Source organism: Zea mays, chromosome 8, assembly GCF_902167145.1.
Source record: "Zea mays cultivar B73 chromosome 8, Zm-B73-REFERENCE-NAM-5.0, whole genome shotgun sequence".
Lineage (NCBI taxonomy): Eukaryota > Viridiplantae > Streptophyta > Magnoliopsida > Poales > Poaceae > Zea > Zea mays.
The window spans coordinates 3,686,210-3,700,845 of record NC_050103.1 but is presented as its reverse complement, the minus strand read 5'-3'; positions in this window follow the sequence as shown (position 1 = coordinate 3,700,845).

Genomic DNA, 14,636 nt, shown 5'->3' with positions numbered 1-14,636 from the left:
GAAGGAGATGGAGACCGGCGAAAAGCCCACTACAAGCCACGGGAGCACTTCATCGGAAGAGCCCCGCACCAAGAGGAAGGAGAAGAAGAAGAGCTCCTCCAACAAAGGGAAGGAGAAGAAATCTTCTTCTCACCACAAAGAGAAGAAGGAGAGATCTTCCTCTCACAAGCCACATCGGAGTGGGGACAAGCACAAGAGGATGAGGAAAGTGGTCTACTATGAGACCGACACTTCATCAACATCGACCTCCGGCTCCGATGCGCCCTCCGTAACTTCTAAACGCCAAGAGCGTAAGAAGTTTAGTAAGATCCCCTTACACTATCCTCGTACATCTAGACATACTCCATTACTTTCTGTTCCATTAGGCAAACCGCCAACCTTTGACGGTGAAGATTATGCTAGGTGGAGTGATTTAATGAAATTTCATCTAACCTCACTCCACAAAAGTATATGGAATGTTGTTGAGTTTGGAGCACAGGTACCATCCGTAGGGGATGAGGATTATGATGAGGACGAGGTGGCCCAAATCGAGCACTTCAACTCCCAAGCCACAACCATACTCTTGGCCTCTCTAAATAGAGAGGAATACAACAAGGTGCAAGGGTTGAAGAATGCAAAGGAAATTTGGGACCTCCTCAAGACCGCGCACGAGGGTGATGAACTAACAAAGATCACCAAGCGGGAAACGATCGAGGGGGAGCTCGGTCGCTTTCGACTTTGCCAAGGGGAAGAGCCACAAGACATGTACAACCGGCTCAAGACTTTGGTGAACCAAGTGCGCAACCTCGGGAGCAAGAAGTGGGATGACCACGAGGTGGTTAAGGTTATTCTTAGATCACTCATTTTCCTTAACCCCACTCAAGTTCAATTAATTCGTGGTAATCCTAGATATACTCAAATGACCCCCGAGGAAGTTATCGGGAATTTTGTGAGCTTTGAATGTATGATCAAGGGCTCCAAGAAGATCAACGAGCTTGATGAACCCTCCACGTCTGAAGCACAACCGGTGGCATTTAAGGCGACGGAGGAGAAGAAGGAGGAGTCTACACCGAGTAGACAACCAATTGACGCCTCCAAGCTCGACAATGAGGAGATGGCTTTAATCATCAAAAGCTTTCGCCAAATCCTTAAGCAACGGAAGGGAAAGGATTACAGATCCCGTTCCAAGAAGGTTTGCTACAAGTGTGGTAAGCCCGGTCACTTTATCGCTAAATGTCCATTATCAAGTGACAGTGACAGGGATAACGACAAGAAGGGAAAGAGGAAAGAAAAGAAGAGGTACCACAAGAAGAGGGGCGGTGATGCCCACGTGTGCCGCGAGTGGGACTCCGACGAGAGCTCCACCGACTCCTCCTCCGACGAGGACGCCGCCAACATCGCCGTCACCAAGGGACTCCTCTTCCCAAACGTCGGCCACAAGTGCCTCATGGCAAAGGACGGCAAAAGGAAGAAGGTAAAATCAAGATCCTCCACTAAATATGAAACCTCTAGTGATGAGGATGATGCTAGCAATGAGGAGGATAACTTGCGCGTTCTTTTTGCCAACCTTAACATGGAACAAAAAGAAAAACTAAATGAGCTAATTAGTGCCATCCATGAAAAGGATGACCTCTTGGACTCCCAAGAGGACTTCCTAATCAAGGAAAATAAAAAACATGTTAAGGTTAAAAATGCTTATGCTCTAGAGGTAGAAAAATGTGAGAAATTATCTAGTGAGCTAAGTACTTGCCATGATACTATTACCAACCTTAGAAATGAAAATGCTAGTTTAAATGCTAAGGTTGACTCACATGTTTGTAATATTTCAATTCCCAATCTTAGAAATGATAATGATGATTTGCTTGCTAAGATTGAAGAATTAAACATTTCTCTTGCTAGCCTTAGAGTAGAAAATGAAAATTTAATTGCTAAGGCTAAAGAACTAGATGTTTGCAATGTTACAATTTCCGATCTTAGAGATAATAATGATATCTTGCGTGCTAAGATCGTTGAACTTAATTCATGCAAACCCTCTACATCTAGTGTTGAGCATGTTTCCATTTGTACTAGATGTAGAGATGTTGATATTAATGCTATTCATGATCACATGACTTTGATTAAACAACAAAATGATCATATAGCAATATTAGATGCAAAAATTGCCGAGCATAACTTAGAAAATGAAAAGTTTAAATTTGCTAGAAGTATGCTCTATAATGGGAGACACCCTGGCATTAAGGATGGCATTGGCTACAAAAGGGGAGACAATGTCAAACTTAGTGCCCCTCCTAAAAGATTGTCAAATTTTGTTAAGGGAAAGGCTCCCATGCCTCAGGATAACGAGGGTTACATTTTATACCCTGCCGGTTATCCTGAGAGCAAAATTAGGAAAATTCACTCTAGGAAGTCTCACTCTGGCCCTAACCATGCTTTTATGTATAAGGGTGAGACATCTAGCTCTAGGCAACCAACCCGTGCTAAGTTGCCTAAGAAGAAAACTCCTAGTGTATCAAATGAGCATGACATTTCTTTTAAAACTTTTGATGCATCATATGTTTTAACTAACAAATCCGGCAAGGTAGTTGCCAAGTTTGTTGGGGGCAAACACAAGGGGTCAAAGACTTGTGTTTGGGTACCCAAAGTTCTTGTATCTAATGCCAAAGGACCCAAAACCGTTTGGGTACCTAAAGTCAAGAACTAAACTTGTTTTGTAGGTTTATGCATCCGGGGGCTCAAGTTGGATACTCGACAGCGGGTGCACAAACCACATGACAGGGGAGAAGAATATGTTCTCCTCATATGAGAAAAACAAAGATCCCCAACGAGCTATCACATTCGGGGATGGAAATCAAGGTTTGGTCAAAGGTTTGGGTAAAATTGCTATTTCACCCGACCATTCCATTTCCAATGTTTTTCTTGTTGATTCATTAGATTACAACTTGCTTTCTGTTTCCCAATTATGTCAAATGGGCTACAACTGTCTATTCACTGATGTAGGTGTCACTGTCTTTAGAAGAAGTGATGATTCAATAGCATTTAAGGGAGTGTTAGAAGGTCAGCTATACCTGGTAGATTTTGATAGAGCTGAACTTGACACTTCCTTAATTGCTAAGACTAACATGGGTTGGCTCTGGCACCGTCGACTAGCCCATGTTGGGATGAAGAATCTTCATAAGCTTCTAAAAGGAGAACACATTTCAGGATTAACAAATGTTCATTTTAAGAAAGACAGGATTTGTAGCGCATGCCAGGCAGGGAAGCAAGTTGGAACCTATCATCCACACAAAAACATCATGACGACCGACAGGACACTGGATGTAAACCCTAAAAATAAGTAATGAGTTCATGTATTCCTTTTGTGTCTTTTATAGGGAGTAATACTAAGAAATGGAGTAAACATAAGACAAAATAGAAATATCATCCATGTAGTGAGATAAGATATTCTTCTCATGAAATTTAAAGTATGCTCATAAATAAAAATATATTCAATATTAAGTAATTCTTGGTAAAAGAGAATACATTATTTTACCTTAAATAAGTGAAATGGTGGATATTCATTTCGGGGTTAGCTCGAAATTTGATCCCATACTCATAAGTAACATAATATGTATATGACATGCCTTGAGCCTTTAACTAAATAAAAGAACAAAATAATTAAAATATATATATAAGTACATAAAAATATATGCCTGGCATTCATGCCGATATTTTGAATGTTGCATTTAGACTAGAGTTTGAAATTCTGATTTGAATTCAAATTTGAAGTAGAAATCTAAAACAGAAAAGAATAAAGGGGGGGAATAGATATATGGGCTGGAATTTCCCCTTCACGGCCCAGCTCTGCTATATGACCCAGCCTGCTGCTCTAGCCGCGTGGGCCGCTCGGCCGGTCCCAATTGCACGCGTGCGCAGGGCACTGCTCGGTGGGGTCCGCTGGTCGGACTCAAAAATGTGCGCTCGACTCTGATGACTGTTTAGTGGTCCCGCATTGTCATCCCTTTCCCCGTTTCCTCCTCTCGCGTTGATCGGGTATGATCTCAACGGAGCCCGCGTGATTCCCGGACTCGATTGCCAGCTGTCGTGATCTGCGGACTTCGTGCGGACTATAAAGCGGGACGTGGTCACCTCGCCTCACCAATCGTCCTATGGAAGCTGTCGTGATCTCGTCGCCGCAGGGAAGATTCGGCCACTGTGGTGGTCGTGCGCCTGCGCCGCCGATTGAGCATCATTGTCAGGTTCGGGAGCTCCGCTGCACCTTCTGGATCGCGCTCGTGGTCGACGCAGGTGTGGTGCCATGCTGGGGCCCGACGAATTGCTCATCGAAGATCACGGGTCCGCCGCGGATCACGCGTCTCCGTGGGCGGGCTTCGTCCGTGCCCCGCTTACCTTTTCCCCCTCCCTGGTAATCCTCGTCGCCGCCGTGTCACTGACCTCCGTGCTCGGCGTTCTTCGGAGCTCGGTCCACCGGTGGTGAGTGAACCTGAATCATTTGGTCGTGTACTCCTCTGCGCTTATCATTGCTGGTCGTGATGTGGGGATGGGAGCAACCGGCACTTCTCCCTCCTCAGGCGCTCCCTCTCCGTCGTGCGCTGTGCTGCGGTGGCAGCGCCGGCGAGCTTTCCCCCCCGTGCGGCCGTGCTGGACTCTGCTCCCAAGAGTCGAGCGATGGGGGGATAACGGCGGCCGGGTGTGGACTGTGGACGTAGAAGAGATCCCCTGGCCGTCGGGTGGAAGATGGGTCCCTGGCCGTCCGATCAAAATTGGTAGGATAGGATTGGGGGAAAGGCGCGGGGGAATATGGACCCTTGGATCGAGATCTCGCGCGTAAGAATGGATCACGCCTTCATTAAATAGTGGACGTCGATCTTCGATCCAACGGTCTGTGTTGCGTACCGGTTCGCTTAATAGGTGATCTAATCTGGGCCGCTATGTTTCGATCGGGTGGTTGTCGTGGCTCGATGCCCCTCCACCGTTTACATTTTATAAAAGAAACCCTCTATTTTCATGAAACCAACCCGCAGTCCATTGCGCCTGTAGCCTGAGTCTTGTGTATCTTTGTATTTTAGCCCCTATGGTTCTGGTAATTAGCGCGTCGTCCAGTAGATAGTTAAATTAGATGAATAATCATGGGAAAGGATTTTTAGTATAAGAATAATCACTAAAATTTGTTTAATTCATAGAAAATTCATATGAAGTCCAAATCAATCCATTCCAGTTCCTATAAGTTTGTAATATTATGGTTTATAATCTAGTACCACTGTTTTCACATGAATGTTACAATAAAATTTATATCTCATTTAATCTTGTACAAAACACATAAAATCTTCAGAAAATCATAACTCCTCCGTTTTAACTCCGATTTGATCCGTTCAAGTTGCGGTAGTCCCGTAGCAGCACGTAGATCATTATTATTCAGTTTGTTCTTATGTTTGGTGTGATGTTGATTTTGTCTATATCATGTTTGTTTGTATTGCTACGACTAGCGCGAGGTTTCAAGTCACCTGAAGTTCATCCTGTTATCTGGATTCTCAAGTCCCAGGCAAGTTGTGCCCTTGATCACTTCTTTTACCCACTCATGTTCTAATTAATCATAATGATCTGCATAGGTTAATTTGATGGGACCTAATAGGTTACCCTAGTTTGTCTATCTTTATGCCTTGTTTACCACTAAACTTTCTGGGTAGTACTTGCTAGTGCTTCATGTGGTTTTGGGTATGAAGATACATTGCTCATGATTACACTTTTTATTATCTGTTTATTATTTATTGTTCATGATAAGATCATTATGTTAATTGGAACATGGAGAACCACCCGGGAAAACAGTGCTACCACAAGGGTTTAATGGGACGCCCTTGGCCGATTAACTAGGAAAGCTAGTGGAAGACTACCTTACCCGAAAGGGGCAAGGGCAGTAGGGGAGTGGTCAGTGTAGGGAGGCCCTCGGGAGGATTTTGCTGCGATGGCGGTCCTGCAAGGGATTCCTGCATTGGAGCTTCCTATAAACTGTAGCGGGTTTTCTGAAGCTAGTGGAACTTTGTAAAGGCCTCGTAGTGTTACCCTGCCTCGCCTCCTCGGTAGAGGTGTATGGGAAGTCGCGATCCCTTGGCAGATGGGTAACATGACTTGTGGGTAAAGATGCGCAACCTCTGCAGAGTGTAAAACTGGTATACTAGCCGTGCTCACGGTCATGAGCAGCTCAGACACTCACATGATTAAATTATGGAACTTAAACTCAATTTGTCATATGCATCGCAGGTGAGGTTGTTACTTTTGTTCTACTACTTAATTGGGTTGGTATTTACTTATACTTAGTAATTGCTAATAAAATTTTGACCAACTTTAAAAGCAATGCTCAGCTCTAACCATTCTCTTTGGTAAGCCTTACACTTCATGTGAGCTCCCACCTTTGGCGAGTTCATGCACATTATTCCCCACAACTTGTTGAGCGATGAACGTATGTGAGCTCACTCTTGCTGTCTCACACCCCCCCACAGGTCAAGAACAGGTACCACAGGATGAGGCGCTTGGAGGATGCTGTGATGTGTTCGTGAGAGATCTAGGCCGTCGTCTCCCAGTCAACTTTGGGTTGCTGTACCGTTGTCTCCCTATAATGTAATTATTTATTTATTTTGTATAGAACTCCTATTATATAGTAAAGTTGTGACATTCGATCCTGTGCCATGATTCATCATATGTGTGAGACTTGGTCCCAGCACACCTGGTGATTATGTTCGCGCCCGGGTTTTGGACCCCTAAAATCCGGGTGTGACAGAAGTGGTATCAGAGGAATGTTGACTGTAGGACGAAACCTAGATAAACTGGACAACCATTACCTACTTACCTTATTCTGATTCTTTCTATACTCATCTTGATCTTGTTTCACCTTCTACTGTTCTACTCTGATTAACCTTACCTTTGCTACTTTGATTTTTTTTCTAAACTTATCTTAATCTTTTCTCATCCATTTCCGCTTTACTCTGATTACTCTTACCTTTTCACTTCTAAAGACAAATGTGGATTTCACACTTTGAAATCCTTAACCTAAAGTGATCTTTAAGAATAGGAGACCTATTCTTAGGAACAAAAACAAAACTATTTTTTTATCTATGTACTTGAATGTTTGTTCTTATGATACTTGTCTGATTTGATTCTTTGATTGAGTGTGATGGGTTGTGGAGTGATGTCCACAATTACATCTACATATACATAATGCTTATAAAACTAACTAAACAACCTATAATATCTTCCATTAAAATATCTAGCTTAATAGATCCTTATCTTAGTAAGATTCATCTTATCTTGAAGGAATCATCTTATCCTAACCAGTTTACTTATAACATCCTAAAGTAACAACCAGGATCTAATCCAAAATAATGAGACCAGATCTAAGTTATATTTGCATGACCAAAACCACTTGACTTATCCCACCATGATCATGATCTAACCCAACCAATAGAGTAATGATGGATTGCATAATCTATAAACCCCCACCTTAAACAAACTTTTAACATACATCATGTAGTCTATCTCATCCATATCTATCTTAACCATATTCCCCAGCTCGATAATATACACTAACTCCTAATCAATGAGACAAGACCGGAGAATATGATCAACTTCATCAAGGAAGGATGAGCACCAACTCAAGTCTTCAAGGATCAAGTGAGGTCACCAAGATGAGTCAAGATCCACAATCTTGGATAGAGTCTTTTCTTACCCCACTCCTTACCCAAAACTATATATGCTTTAAAGATATCCTTCATCCTGCATAATAAAGTGGCTATACCCATATATATCCAGGCCTTCCTAATCACCCACTATTGTCTATAAAAAAATATATGAAACTCTGGATCTTAAACCTATTATAGACTAAAAGCCGAATCACAAATCAATCCTTCTGTATCCCTTTTCTTACAAATCTCGAGGACGAGATTATTTTTAAGGGGGGTAGGATTTGTAAACCCTAAAAATAAGTAATGAGTTCATGTATTCCTTTTGTGTCTTTTATAGGGAGTAATACTAAGAAATGGAGTAAACATAAGACAAAATAGAAATATCATCCATGTAGTGAGATAAGATATTCTTCTCATGAAATTTAAAGTATGCTCATAAATAAAAATATATTCAATATTAAGTAATTCTTGGTAAAAGAGAATACATTATTTTACCTTAAATAAGTGAAATGGTGGATATTCATTTCGGGGTTAGCTCGAAATTTGATCCCATACTCATAAGTAACATAATATGTATATGACATGCCTTGAGCCTTTAACTAAATAAAAGAACAAAATAATTAAAATATATATATAAGTACATAAAAATATATGCCTGGCATTCATGCCGATATTTTGAATGTTGCATTTAGACTAGAGTTTGAAATTCTGATTTGAATTCAAATTTGAAGTAGAAATCTAAAACAGAAAAGAATAAAGGGGGGAATAGATATATGGGCTGGAATTTCCCCTTCACGGCCCAGCTCTGCTATATGACCCAGCCTGCTGCTCTAGCCACGTGGGCCGCTCGGCCGGTCCCAATTGCACGCGTGCGCAGGGCACTGCTCGGTGGGGTCCGCTGGTCGGACTCAAAAATGTGCGCTCGACTCTGATGACTGTTTAGTGGTCCCGCATTGTCATCCCTTTCCCCGTTTCCTCCTCTCGCGTTGATCGGGTATGATCTCAACGGAGCCCGCGTGATTCCCGGACTCGATTGCCAGCTGTCGTGATCTGCGGACTTCGTGCGGACTATAAAGCGGGCCGTGGTCACCTCGCCTCACCAATCGTCCTATGGAAGCTGTCGTGATCTCGTCGCCGCAGGGAAGATTCGGCCACTGTGGTGGTCGTGCGCCTGCGCCGCCGATTGAGCGTCATTGTCAGGTTCGGGAGCTCCGCTGCACCTTCTGGATCGCGCTCGTGGTCGACGCAGGTGTGGTGCCATGCTGGGGCCCGACGAATTGCTCATCGAAGATCACGGGTCCGCCGCGGATCACGCGTCTCCGTGGGCGGGCTTCGTCCATGCCCCGCTTACCTTTTCCCCCTCCCTGGTAATCCTCGTCGCCGCCGTGTCACTGACCTCCGTGCTCGGCGTTCTTCGGAGCTCGGTCCACCGGTGGTGAGTGAACCTGAATCATTTGGTCGTGTACTCCTCTGCGCTTATCATTGCTGGTCGTGATGTGGGGATGGGAGCAACCGACACTTCTCCCTCCTCAGGCGCTCCCTCTCCGTCGTGCGCTGTGCTGCGGTGGCAGCGCCGGCGAGCTTTCCCCCCCGTGCGGCCGTGCTGGACTCTGCTCCCAAGAGTCGAGCGATGGGGGGATAACGGCGGCCGGGTGTGGACTGTGGAGGTAGAAGAGATCCCCTGGCCGTCGGGTGGAAGATGGGTCCCTGGCCGTCCGATCAAAATTGGTAGGATAGGATTGGGGGAAAGGCGCGGGGGAATATGGACCCTTGGATCGAGATCTCGCGCGTAAGAATGGATCACGCCTTCATTAAATAGTGGACGTCGATCTTCGATCCAACGGTCTGTGTTGCGTACCGGTTCGCTTAATAGGTGATCTAATCTGGGCCGCTATGTTTCGATCGGGTGGTTGTCGTGGCTCGATGCCCCTCCACCGTTTACATTTTATAAAAGAAACCCTCTATTTTCATGAAACCAACCCGCAGTCCATTGCGCCTGTAGCCTGAGTCTTGTGTATCTTTGTATTTTAGCCCCTATGGTTCTGGTAATTAGCGCGCCGTCCAGTAGATAGTTAAATTAGATGAATAATCATGGGAAAGGATTTTTAGTATAAGAATAATCACTAAAATTTGTTTAATTCATAGAAAATTCATATGAAGTCCAAATCAATCCATTCCAGTTCCTATAAGTTTGTAATATTATGGTTTATAATCTAGTACCACTGTTTTCACATGAATGTTACAATAAAATTTATATCTCATTTAATCTTGTACAAAACACATAAAATCTTCAGAAAATCATAACTCCTCCGTTTTAACTCCGATTTGATCCGTTCAAGTTGCGGTAGTCCCGTAGCAGCACGTAGATCATTATTATTCAGTTTGTTCTTATGTTTGGTGTGATGTTGATTTTGTCTATATCATGTTTGTTTGTATTGCTACGACTAGCGCGAGGTTTCAAGTCACCTGAAGTTCATCCTGTTATCTGGATTCTCAAGTCCCAGGCAAGTTGTGCCCTTGATCACTTCTTTTACCCACTCATGTTCTAATTAATCATAATGATCTGCATAGGTTAATTTGATGGGACCTAATAGGTTACCCTAGTTTGTCTATCTTTATGCCTTGTTTACCACTAAACTTTCTGGGTAGTACTTGCTAGTGCTTCATGTGGTTTTGGGTATGAAGATACATTGCTCATGATTACACTTTTTATTATCTGTTTATTATTTATTGTTCATGATAAGATCATTATGTTAATTGGAACATGGAGAACCACCCGGGAAAACAGTGCTACCACAAGGGTTTAATGGGACGCCCTTGGCCGATTAACTAGGAAAGCTAGTGGAAGACTACCTTACCCGAAAGGGGCAAGGGCAGTAGGGGAGTGGTCAGTGTAGGGAGGCCCTCGGGAGGATTTTGCTGCGATGGCGGTCCTGCAAGGGATTCCTGCATTGGAGCTTCCTATAAACTGTAGCGGGTTTTCTGAAGCTAGTGGAACTTTGTAAAGGCCTCGTAGTGTTACCCTGCCTCGCCTCCTCGGTAGAGGTGTATGGGAAGTCGCGATCCCTTGGCAGATGGGTAACATGACTTGTGGGTAAAGATGCGCAACCTCTGCAGAGTGTAAAACTGGTATACTAGTCGTGCTCACGGTCATGAGCAGCTCGGACACTCACATGATTAAATTATGGAACTTAAACTAAATTTGTCATATGCATCGCAGGTGAGGTTGTTACTTTTGTTCTACTACTTAATTGGGTTGGTATTTACTTATACTTAGTAATTGCTAATAAAATTTTGACCAACTTTAAAAGCAATGCTCAGCTCTAACCATTCTCTTTGGTAAGCCTTACACTTCACGTGAGCTCCCACCTTTGGCGAGTTCATGCACATTATTCCCCACAACTTGTTGAGCGATGAACGTATGTGAGCTCACTCTTGCTGTCTCACACCCCCCCCCCACAGGTCAAGAACAGGTACCACAGGATGAGGCGCTTGGAGGATGCTGTGATGTGTTCGTGAGAGATCTAGGTCGTCGTCTCCCAGTCAACTTTGGGTTGCTAGACCGTTGTCTCCCTATAATGTAATTATTTATTTATTTTGTATAGAACTCCTATTATATAGTAAAGTTGTGACATTCGATCCTGTGCCATGATTCATCATATGTGTGAGACTTGGTCCCAGCACACCTGGTGATTATGTTCGCGCCCGGGTTTTGGACCCCTAAAATCCGGGTGTGACACTGGAGCTCCTACACATGGATCTATTCGGCCCGATTGCTTACATAAGCATCGGCGGGAGTAAGTACTGTCTAGTTATTGTGGATGATTATTCTCGCTTCACTTGGGTATTCTTTTTACAGGAAAAATCTCAAACCCAAGAGACCTTAAAGGGATTCTTGAGACGGGCTCAAAATGAGTTCGGCTTAAGGATCAAGAAAATAAGAAGCGACAACGGGACGGAGTTCAAGAACTCTCAAATCGAAGGTTTCCTTGAGGAGGAGGGCATCAAGCATGAGTTCTCTTCTCCCTACACACCTCAACAAAATGGTGTAGTGGAGAGGAAGAATCGAACTCTATTGGACATGGCAAGGACCATGCTTGATGAGTACAAGACTTCGGATCAGTTTTGGGCCGAGGCGGTCAACACCGCCTGCTACGCCATCAACCGGTTATATCTACACCGAATCCTCAAGAAGACATCCTATGAACTCCTATCCGGTAAAAAGCCCAACATTTCATATTTTAGAGTCTTTGGTAGCAAATGCTTTATTCTTGTTAAAAGAGGAAGAAAATCTAAATTTGCTCCTAAGACTGTAGAAGGCTTTTTACTTGGTTATGACTCAAACACAAGGGCATATAGGGTCTTTAACAAGTCCACTGGACTAGTTGAAGTCTCATGTGACGTTGTGTTTGAGGAAACTAACGGCTCTCAAGAAGAGCAAGTTGATCTTGATGAGATAGGTGATGAAGCGGCTCCATGCATAGCGCTAAGGAACATGTCCATTGGGGATGTGTGTCCTAAGGAATCTGAAGAGCCTCCAAAAGCACAAGATCAACCATCCTCCTCCACGCAAGCATCTCCACCGACTCAAAATGAGGTTGAAGCTCATGTTGATGAAGTAGAAGATCAAGCAAATGAGCCACCTCAAGATGATGGCAATGATCAAGGGGGAGATGCAAATGATCAAGAAAAGGAGGATGAGCAAGAACCAAGGCCGCCACACCCAAGAGTCCACCAAGCAATACAACGAGATCACCCCGTCGACACCATCCTCGGCGACATTCATAAGGGGGGGTAACTACTAGATCTCGTGTTGCACATTTTTGTGAACATTACTCGTTTGTTTCCTCTATTGAGCCACACAGGGTAGAGGAAGCACTACAAGATTCGGATTGGGTGGTGGCGATGCAAGAGGAGCTCAACAACTTCACTAGAAATGAGGTATGGCATTTAGTTCCACGTCCTAATCAAAATGTTGTAGGAACCAAATGGGTTTTCCGCAACAAGCAAGACGAGCATGGTGTGGTGACAAGAAACAAAGCACGACTTGTGGCCAAGGGATACTCCCAAGTCGAAGGTTTGGATTTCGGTGAAACCTATGCACCCGTAGCTAGGCTTGAGTCAATTCGCATATTATTGGCCTATGCTACTTACCATGGCTTTAAGCTTTATCAAATGGACGTGAAAAGTGCCTTCCTCAATGGACCAATCAAGGAAGAGGTCTATGTTGAGCAACCTCCCGGCTTTGAAGATAGTGAGTACCCTAACCATGTCTATAAGCTTCTCTAAGGCGCTTTATGGGCTCAAGCAAGCCCCAAGAGCGTGGTATGAATGCCTTAGAGATTTCCTTATTGCCAATGGCTTCAAAGTCAGAAAGGTCGATCCTACGCTATTTACCAAAACACTTGAGAATGATTTGTTTGTATGCCAAATTTATGTTGATGATATTATATTTGGGTCTACTAACGAATCTACATGTGAAGAGTTTAGTAGGATCATGACACAAAAGTTCGAGATGTCTATGATGGGGGAGTTGAAGTACTTCTTAGGATTTCAAGTGAAGCAACTCCAAGAGGGCTCCTTCATTAGCCAAACAAAGTATACTCAAGACATTCTAAACAAGTTTGGAATGAAGGATGCCAAGCCCATCAAGACACCCATGGGAACTAATGGGCATCTCGACCTCGACACGGGAGGTAAGTCCGTGGATCAAAAGGTATACCGGTCGATGATAGGTTCTTTACTCTATTTATGTGCATCTCGACCGGATATTATGCTTTCTGTTTGCATGTGTGCAAGGTTCCAATCCGACCCTAAGGAATCCCACCTTACGGCCGTAAAACGAATCTTGAGATATTTGGCTTATACTCCTAAGTTTGGGCTTTGGTACCCTCGGGGATCCACTTTTGATTTAATTGGTTATTCGGATGCCGATTGGGCGGGGTGTAAGATTAATAGAAAGAGCACATCGGGGACTTACCAGTTCTTGGGAAGATCCTTGGTGTCTTGGGCTTCAAAGAAGCAAAATTCGGTCGCTCTTTCAACCGCCGAAGCCGAGTACATTGCCGCAGGTCATTGTTGCGCGCAATTGCTTTGGATGAGGCAAACCCTGCGGGACTACGGTTACAAATTAACCAAAGTCCCTTTGCTATGTGATAATGAGAGTGCAATCAAAATGGCCGACAATCCCGTCGAGCATAGCCGCACTAAGCACATAGCCATTCGGTATCATTTTCTTAGGGATCACCAACAAAAGGGAGATATCGAGATTGCATACATTAATACTAAAGATCAATTAGCCGATATCTTTACCAAGCCACTTGATGAACAAACTTTTACCAAACTTAGGCATGAGCTCAATATTCTTGATTCTAGAAATTTCCTTTGCTAACTTGCACACATAGCTCATAAATATACCTTTGATCATGTCTCTTATATGCTATGACTAATGTGTTGTCAAGTCTATTTCAAACCAAGTCATAGGTGTATTGAAAGGGAATTGGAGTCTTCGACGAAGACAAAGGCTTCCACTCCGTAACTCATCCTTCGTCGTCACTCCGAACCGCTCTCTATCTTTGGGGGAGAGAGCAAAGCAAAAGGACTCCTACTTTAGTTTTATCTTCACTCTTTTATTTATGACCAAAGGAGGAGAAAGTAATTTAAAGGGCTCTAATGACTCCGTTTTTGGCGATTCATGCCAAAGGGGGAGAAAGTATTAGCCCAAAGCAAAAGGACCGCACCATCACGCAAAAGGACCACACCATCACCTAATTTTAAAATATAATTTTCAATTGTCAATTTGGTATCTTAATATGTTCAAAAAGGGGAGAAAGTAGTATTTCAAAATTGATTCATCAAAACCCTCTTGAACACTAAGAGGAGGATTTCATTTAGGGGGAGTTTTGTTTGGTCAAAGGAAAAGCATTTGAAACAGGGGGAGAAAATTTCAAAAATTGAAAATGCTTTGCAAACTCTTGTTCATTT